This window comes from Nannospalax galili, unplaced genomic scaffold (assembly GCF_000622305.1).
Source record: "Nannospalax galili isolate Female #2095 unplaced genomic scaffold, S.galili_v1.0 scaffold180, whole genome shotgun sequence".
Taxonomy (NCBI): Eukaryota; Metazoa; Chordata; class Mammalia; order Rodentia; family Spalacidae; genus Nannospalax; species Nannospalax galili.
In genome coordinates, this window is record NW_008348199.1 from 319,513 (window position 1) to 329,447 (window position 9,935).

At 42.8% G+C, this 9,935-nt stretch overlaps 1 protein-coding gene across 5 annotated transcripts in view; it reads right to left on the reverse strand.

Moving 5' to 3' along the window:
* Ppara (peroxisome proliferator activated receptor alpha) overlaps positions 1-9,935 on the reverse strand; it is a 72,583-nt gene that overhangs the window by 32,847 nt on the left and 29,801 nt on the right. The window lies entirely within an intron of this gene.

A 9,935-nucleotide genomic window follows, 5' to 3' on the forward strand; every position in this document is an offset into this window, starting at 1 on the left:
CCTTTCCAGCAGGGCGCCTTCCTACTCTCTTCCTGACTCACCTTTTGAAGTGCCCGTCACAGATACATGGCCTCTGGCATAGGAACTGCCAGGTTTTCCTGTGTGATAATCAGGCACTGGCTGGCAGCCTGGCAGAAGCCCACCACCACATGTAAATGGGGCATCCTACAAAGCACCTATCAACTAAGGCTTTTGCCACTGCCCCCACACTATAGATATCCTGGTTTCCCCTAATTAATCGGAGCTGAATCACTGAGACCTGGAGCCGAGCTGAGTCACTGAATAAAGGAGCTGGACTGAGCTGAGCTGTACCAGTCTCTCACTCAGTCTCCCCAGAGGGGGCTGTCCCTTCGTAAACATTCACTCGCCGAGATCCTGCTTTCGCAGTTCTTGCACCTCCCCTCGTGATCCAGCGGCCAGCGGATCGCGTACCTCGAGGGAGTGCCCGGGAGCTTGGAACGGAACTCGCCTGGAAGCGCAGTGACTGCTGAGTCGCCAACATCCAGTAGCCGCGGAGAGCCAGGGACCCGCCCATAAGGAACCATGAAGGATTTCTAGCCGTTTGGCTTCTTCTGTGGGGGAAGTGGTGGGAGATGCAGGAGTTGTTGCCACGCCCTTCATGCAAGATTTGCAGGTTTAAGAGTTTGGACTTCTCCCTCAAAGCAGTAAGGAGCCAGGAAAGGCCGTGGAGCAGGCACTCAGGTGACAAGAGCCGTCGGCGGACTGTCCTGGCCCTGGGGTTGGACCTGAATTCACAAGAATGATATGGAGAGCAGCAAACATCCTCATGTGGCTGCTGCCCCGTCCCTCCACACACGGAGGCTGTCTCAGAGAGACAGTGGGAGGCAGGAGGCCTCGACATGAAGACCTGGCTGCATCAGATGTTTGGGACAGAACCTAAGACAGACATGGACCCTGACTTAGGTAACCGGCAGATGTGGTGACATCTACAATGCCCAAAATATAAAGAGAAACTGTTATGGGTGGAGAGCCATGGGAAATAAGGAGGGGTGGTGTCATTTTAAAGTAGCATTTAAGGCCTATGAGGACAGGCAGGCAGCTTCTGCACACTTCTGAGAAACAGCGGCAAAGGTGCCAAGGCTCACCACTAGGTTCTCGGCATCTGTGGAGGATGCAGTTCCGTTCTTTGGAGGAGGCAACACCTGGACCCTAGAAATTTGCCCATGTTGCATTCATTACAATCAAGTGAAGGACCATTACAGGGTGAGGCTGTTCTGACTATACTTGGGCAATGGACACACACTGCCCCTTCCTCCTTCCTTACTGCCGACCCCTGACTCCTCTCCACGCCCCATTTTTTAACCATGCTCTTCTTCCTGCCTGGTGGCTCTTCCCCAAACATAACATCTGGCAAGGCAGGACCAGTGCATTGCATAAAATGTGTCTGTGAGCACACCAAGCTGGCCCAGAAAGAGCAGGGAAGGAAAAAACGACGTGTACTATTTAGACTCTACATATGGCCAAGACCAAACATCTAAGACACGGACGGACCTCTGCGTTACCAAAAAAAATGACAGGAGGTGAGGCAGGTGACCCAAGGAGGTTCCTGACATCCCACCCATGAAGGTGAGGCTAAGTGGCCAATCTCAAGGTGTGCAGATTCACAGACCAGGGTGCAAAGCGGATTGTGGAGGGCAAGGTCCTTTTCCCTGCATCCTTTAATTCCAGGGCCAACTCAGTGGAAGACCAACTTTCCTCAAGACCAAACTAACTGACCGAGTAGAACAACAGTTACTTGGGCACAGTTCTATACTGCAAAGGTTTATATGGATTTTGTGACAAATAGATGGGTCGATTTCTTTTTTGTTTAATGTGTATGAGTGTTTTGCTGCATGTATAAGTGCAGCTGTGTGTGTGAGGCCAGTAGAGGCCAGAAGAAGTGTTGGATCCCCTAGAACTAGAGTTAAAGACAGCTGTTAGCCATCATGTGGGTGCTGGGAACCCAACCTGGGTCCTCTGGAAGAACAGCCAGCACTCTTAATGACTGAGTTATCTCCCCAGCCCCAAGATAGGTCAATTCTTAACCTTTAACTTGTCCTCCTGAACTTTCTCCCTCTGTTCTTACATCAACAGTGGGACTGTATTTTTCTAGGGCAGAAGAGTTCTGAAGGTGCAGTATTGGAAGGCCCATGGTGGTGCTGAGGTACACCCTTCCTTCCCTCCATGTACACAGTCACTGTCCAGGTGGAACACAGCAAAGCTCTGATGGGGGCAGGCCAGAGATACCCACTCAGAACAAAAGCCTGCCTGCTGGACCATGGAACCTCCATCACAAACTTAGCAGAAGGGCTGGAAGATAAAGGATGGAAGCTCACGAAAGTAAAGTTCAGGACGTGTGGAAAGTGCTAGAAGAGAGACAGGGCTGGGGAGATGGTAAGCGGGTAAAGCGTTTGCTGTACAAGCATGGGGATCTGAGTTCGCATCCCCAGAATCCATGAAGAAGCCAGACATGGTGGCATGTGTCTGTAACCCTAGTGCTGAGGGGCAAAGACAGGTGGATCCTGGGGCTGGCTGGCCAGCCAGTCAAGTCAATCAAGTTCCAGGTTCAGTGAGAGACCTTATCTCAAGAATAAGGAAAGCAGCGATTGAGGAAGACACTTGAGGTTGACCTCTGGTCTTTACAGGCACACACATACGCACACACACACACACACACACACACACAAAATTAACAAATGATAAAAAAGCAAAGTAATGCCACTGTGGCCAGAATAAATCACCATCCCCTGAGGTTTGCAGTTGGTCACAAATGTACAAATGTGGATTTCAACAGTCAGTACCTAAAACACAACTTGAACAATACAGCTTTACGATGATACAGATTGTCTCTCTTCAAAACTAAAGACAAACATACTCACTTTCACTACTTGAACACTCACCTTTCAAGGATTTCATAGTCACTCTCTTATAGAAGGCCGATAATCTGGCTTCCATTAAAATGAACAGTTTTCCTCTAGCAACATCTATGAGAACAAAGGAAAAAGAGGACACCAGTGACACTCAGACTGACTAATTGGCACACATCAGGCACACATCTTGTGCTGAGAAGTTTCTGTCTCACCTGTACCTAGCATGTGCCCTATACACACAGAGGAACACAACAAAGAACACAGTACAACCTTACTTCCCAGATGTGCAGTACAGACACTGAAGGGAGTAAAGTCATTCATTAATTGCACCCACACCCATTTAAGGAAATTAATCTTTTCTCCTTTTAAAGATAATATATGTGAATCTTAACATTAACAACTCAGCTCATAAAGTCACTGCATCTTATAATCTCATCCCCTTAGATGGCTTCAATTCCAGATCCTTTTCTATACCTATAGTAACCAATGTATGTGAAAATGTGTAGTCTCAAACTCACAAGAGATCCACTTGCCTCTGCCTTCCAAGTGCTGAGGCTAAAGGTGTGAGGCCTATCTTTTAATAATCATGAGGTGATACTCTAGATGGTTTTTCCAACTTGTCTTCACTTAATATATTGTGACTACCTTTATGTATACCAGAACATAAAGATCTTTCTTGGCAGGGCGTGGTAGAGCACGCCTTTAGTCCCAGCACTCAGGAAGCAGAGGCAGGCAGATCACTGTGTGTTCAAGGCCAGCCTGGTCTACACAGTGAGTTCAGGTCAGCTGGAACTACAGGGAGAACTTGTCTCAAAAAGACAAAAAAAAAAAATCTCAGTGAGGGACCTTGTCTCAAAAAATAAGGTGGACAGTAACTGAGGAATGATGCCTCAGGTTGCCCTCTGGCATTCATAAGTGTACACACACACACACACACACACACACACACACACATGTGCACATGCACACACATGCATACGCACACATGCACATGCTCTATTGAATACTAAAAGTGGAAAGGAGCAATCAATGAAGTTGAATCAAGACAGCAGTAAAGAAAATCAATGAGGGGCTGGAGAGATGGCTCAGTGGTTAAGAGCACTGACTGCTCTTACAGAGGACCTGGGTTCAATTCCCAGCACCCATATGATGGCTAACAACCGTCCATAACTCCAGTTCCAGGCAAGCCAACACCTTCTTTTGTCCTCCACAGGCATTGCATGACACAGGTGCATTCACATACATGCAGGCAATACACTCATACACATAAATTAAAAATGATAAAATATTTAAAAAAAAGAAAATCAATGAAACAAAAAGTTGGTTATTTGGGGAAAACAACCAAATTGGCAAATCTCAATTGTATTAACAAGGCCAAAAACACAAGATATAGCTCACCAACATCAGGAAGTCAAACAGATCCCACCATGTACAGGGCTAGAACAGAACGACAGAAAATGATCTGAGCTCACAACCTTGACAAAGAAGAAACGCATCCAGTCCTCAAAAATTACTATCAGAGCTTCACCAAAACTTGATAGCCACTTGAGAATTGAATTTGTGACTTAAAATATCCTGGCAAAGAAACTTTCTGGCCTGCCTGGCTTTTTTGACAGATCGTGCTGTGTGTGTGTGTGTGTGTGTGTGTGTGTGTGTGTGTGTGTGTGTCGTGTGATTTATTTATTTTATTTATGAGTATGTATGTTTTCCTACATGTATAATGTGCACCATATGCATGTCTGGTGCCTACAGGCCAGAAGAGGTGTTTGATTCCCTGGAACTAGAGTTACGGTTATAAACTTCATGTGGGTGCTGGGAATTGAACCCAGGTCCTCTGCCTAGAGCAACAAGTGCTCTTAACTGCTGAGCCTTCTCTCCAGCCCCTTTACCAAATATTTAAAGAAGAATCCATACAATAATCCCATATGATCTCTCTTAAAAAATAGAAGTGTTCTTGTTACATCTCTGTTAACACTCTGACCAAAAATGACTTAGGGGAGGAAACGGTTTGTTTGGCTTACATTTCCAGATCACAGTCTATCACTGGGGGAAATTATGACAGGAGCTCAAGGCAGGAATCTGAAGCAGTGACCATGGAGGGACAATGCTGACTGACTCATTCTTAGCCAGTGTTTTACATAGCCCAGGACCACCTACCCAGGGAATGATGCTGTCCACAGTAGGCTGGACCATCCTGCATCAATTAGTAATCAAGACAGTCCCTTACAGACATGCCCATAGACCAACCCAATAAAGACAATTACTCAATTGAAACTCTTTTTTAGGTGATTTCAAGTGATGTCAAGTCGACAGTTAGCGCTAACCAGGACAGGAAAGAAATACTTCCCAATGCATTTTCATGAAACTAGTATTACTCAAAAACCAAAAGTCAGTCAAAAGAGGAAAAGCTACACACATATTTTGCTCATGAGTTTTAACATAAAATTCTTGGGAAAAATATTAGTGAATCAAATCCCAAAATATATAAACAGTTTAAAGCAAAGAAACACTGCACCACAACCAAGTGAGATTTAGTCCAAGAATGCACTTTAATATTGGAAAATTGGTCAATGCACTCCACCCTGTGAATAGGCTTAAAAATTATCATTTTCATCGATGCAGAAAAACTATTGGACAAAAGATATCCCCGACTCATGATAAAATCTTAGCAGACTCAGAAGAGGGAAGATGTATCATAATGTGGTAAAGAACATCTACCAAAACTACAACTAGCATCATACCTCATGACGAACGACTAAGCATTCCTCTGCCAAGGTCAGTAGCAAGATCGAGGGAACCCACTGTTAACATTTACTCGACAAAGCACTAGAAGTTAACTCTTATAAAATAAGTGTTCTAGTTTGCTTCCTTTTCTATGACAAAATACCAGGACCAAGAGTGAAATGATGGGCGGGAGGAAGGGTTTATTAGGCCTACACTTCCAGGTCACAACCCATCATCAAGGGAAGTCAGGGTGGGAATTCAAGGCAGGAACTTGGAGACAGGAACCATGGAGGAACGCTGCTTACTGGCTCCCTCTCTGACTCATGCCCAGCCAGCCTACTTACACAACCCAGGCCCACCTGCCTATGGATGGTGCCACTCACAGTGGGCTGGGCTCTCCCATGTCAATCATGGATCAAGACAATGCCCCACAGACATGTTACAGGTCAGTCTTATCTAGCGATTCTTCAGCTGAAATTCCTCTTCCCAAGTGACTCCATTTCTGTCAAGTTGAAATAAAAACTAACCAGGACAGTCAGTCAAGGGGAAAAGAATAAAAGGTGACTAAGGGAGGGATATGATTGAAAGGCACAACAGACATGCATTAAATCCTCAAAGAATAAATAAAAATATTATTATTTTAAAAAGAAATGTAAATAAAATCAATACAAGGCTATCAAAAATATTTGGGGGACTGGAGAGATGGCTCAGCAGTTAAGAGCACTGGCTGCCCTTGCAGAGGACCCAGGTTTGAATCCCAGCACCTACATGGCGGCTAACAACCACCTCTAATACCAGTTCCAGGAGATCCGACACCCTCTTCTGTCCTCCGCCGGCATTGCACGACACGGGTGCACTTACATACATGCAGGCAAAACACTCACACACATAAAATAAAAACAATAAAATATTTTTTAAAAAACATTGGAAGATAAAAAAATCAAAATGTAAATTACAAGTTTCAAATGAACTCAAATGAAGGAATCCATATACTTGTTGAATAAAGTTGAAATCATAATTAGTGGGGATTTATGATTCCATATACTTCTTTTGAAATAGTTAAAATAAATACATTAAATCTTTTGAAAGAGTAAAAGGCATTTAGATCAAAAGAAAACTCCATTGTAAATGACATCATTGTCAAGGTGGAAAATCAATAGAATTCTAAAAAAGAAAAATGTCTTTCGGAGCTCAGAAAGGAATATACCAAGTTCCCAAGACCAACATACAAAACTAAATTTTATTCTTATCTACTAACAATAGACAGGCAGAAATGAAAGTTCAAAACAGTGATGCGATTACAATCACTCCAGAGAAAATGAAATTGAACGCTTAGCTATCCATTACCTAAGAAGCAAATTCAGGGTCTGTGTGTGGAAAAGCACAGAATGCTGATGGAAAAAGTCAAAGACCCTGGGGCTGGAGAGACGGCTCAGCGGTTAAGAGCACTGGCTGCTCTTCCAGAAGACTGGAGCTCAGTTCCCAGCACCTATACCACGAAGCTCTGTGTCTCCAGTTCCCTCTTCTGGTTTCTGTGGGTGTGACACAACATGGGTACATTTACATACATGCAAGGAAAACACTCATACACATAAAATAAAAATAAAGCCAAAAATTTTAAAAATGTTTGTTCTAAGCTGGGCGTGGTGGCGCACACCTTTAATCCCAGCATGTAGGAAGCAGAGGCAGGCGGATCTCTGTGAGTTCCAGGCCAGCCTGGTCTACATAGCAAGTTCCAGCTCAGCTAGGGCTACAGGACACCCTGTCTCAAAAATACCAAAATAAAATAAAATTAAATTAAATTAAAAAAATAAAAAATGTTTGTTCTAGGAAAGTCCCTATGAAGAGGATGAAAAGACAAGCTACAGTGGGGAGGTGCAGAGACCTGCAAACCAGGCTGGAGAGACGACTCAGCGGTTAGGAGCACTGGCTGCTCTTGCAGAGGACCTGGGTCTGAGTCCCAGCACCCATATAGTGGCTAATAACCTTCCGTAACTCCAGTTCCATAGGATTCGACACCTTCTTCTGACCTCTGTGGGCACTGCATGACATAGGTATACTTACATCCATGCCGGCAATACATTCATACACATAAAATAAAAATAATAATTTTTAAAATTTAATATAATAATAAAGGGCTGGAGAGTTGACTCAGCAGTTAAGAACACTGACTATTCTTGCAGAAGACCTGGGTTCAAATCCCAGTACCCACATGGCAGCTAACAACTGTCCAAACCTCCAGTTCCACGGGATCCAACAGCCTCTTCTGACTTCTGCAGCATTGCATGACATGGGTGCACTCACATACATGCAGGCATAACACTCATACACATAAAATAAAAATAATAAATAATATTAAATATATATAAATAAAATAATAATAAAAATCTGCAAATCACGTCTGACCAAGAACAAGAATCCCAATATATAAAGAGCTCTAAAAGATGAACAACAAACAAAAGCAAGGAATCCAATTAGAAAACGGGCAACATTTTACCCTAGAGGACAGAGACGGCAAAAAAAAAAAAAAAAAATCACATGACAATCACCAGCCACGGGGAACATGCAAACTAAGAAAAACTGCAGTGGGCTCCCACTGTACACTCAATCACTAAAATAAAGCACGTAACACCACCCAGTGCTGGCAAGGATGCAGCCAACAGGATCACCCAGATGCTACCGAGAGGTAGGTAAGACAGGACAGGCACTCTGGGAAATGGGTAGTTTCTTATAAAACTGAGCATGTGCCATCAAATGAATAGGCAATTGTATGCTTGGGCATTGACACCAGTAAGAGAAAAACTTGTGGTCACATGAAAATTGATATACACACATAAGCACAGTGATAAAAATAGACTGGAAAGGGCTGGGGATGTAGCTCAGTGGTAGAGCACTTTAAAAACATGTACAAGGTCCTTGGTTTGGTCCCCAGAACAGGAAGGAGAGAGGGAGGGAGAGGAAGAAATTCAACTTTGAATGACCATAGAGGCCAACCCAGACTACTATACCCAGCCAAAATGTCTATTATAGTCGAAGGGGAAAGAAAAATCTTCCATGACATAAATAGGCTGAAGGAATTCATGTCCACAAAACCAGCCCTTCAGAGAGTTCTGGAAGGAATACAAAGAGCTGAAGAAAGGAATGACTATACCCAAGGCGTTGCGGAAAGAAATTCAATGAAGGTATAACTGTGGTAAAGTATAGCTATATCAAGAATGCAAACAGAAATAAAAATGACAGGATTCAATACTCATCTTTCATTAATAACTTTAAACATTAATGAACTGAATTCTCCAGTCAAAAGACACAGACTATGTGAATGGATTAAGAAACAAAACCTAGTCTAAAATTAGTAGTCTTTCTGATTTAAGTATTATGTAGTTCATATATCCTAAGTTTTAGAATATGTGGGCTAAAATAAGATAAATGTAGTAAAATGTTATCGGATAAGTAGACATGAATGTTTAGCTTTCTTCCAATTCCACAGCCTAGATTTATTACTTTTAGGAAAGGGCACCAAAACAAACCCATGCAGCTTGAAATGTTCCATGGGAGTCTTTAAAAATGAAGGTCTTCTCTACTCTTTGCACACATTAAAATCCTTCATCCCAAAGACCCTTTTGTAGCACACTACAAGCTTCTCTGCTTTATCTGCTTGCACAGGATGAGAGGCTGAGCTGGCCCTAGAGGGATGGGATACAGAGTCCGAGTGGTTCAAACTTGAGATTTCCAATAAAGCATTCCCAACAATTAGAAGAAATGCATGGAGAGTCATTTGAGCAGATAGTTTCAATCCATTAAGAAATATTTTCAGTGCCTACATCAAAAAATAAGAAAGAACACAAATAAATGACTTAACGTTGCAACTCAAGACACTTGAAAAGCAAAGGCAAATGAAACCCAAACCCAGCAGACAAGAAGAAATAACGAGAATCAGGAAAGAAATTAATGAAATTGGAACAAAGAAAACAATAAAAAGAATCAACGAATCCAAGAGCTGGTTTTTTGAAAAAGATAAACAAGATTAACAGACCGCTAGCCCAGTTAACCAAAAGTAAGAAAGAGCACCTCCAAACCAACAAAATCAGAGATGAAAGGGGAAACATCACAACAGACACCAGAAAGATACAGAACATTATAAGGGAATACTTTAAAAACCTATATGCTACTAAATTTGAAAACCAAAAAGAAATGGATGGGTATCTAAAGGCATGGGAACCACCAAAACAAAACCAATAAGAGATTAACAGCTTAAACACACCCATAACACAAAAAGAAATTGAAACAGTAATACAAAACCTCCCAACTGAAAAAAGCCCAGGACCAGATGGATTTACAGTG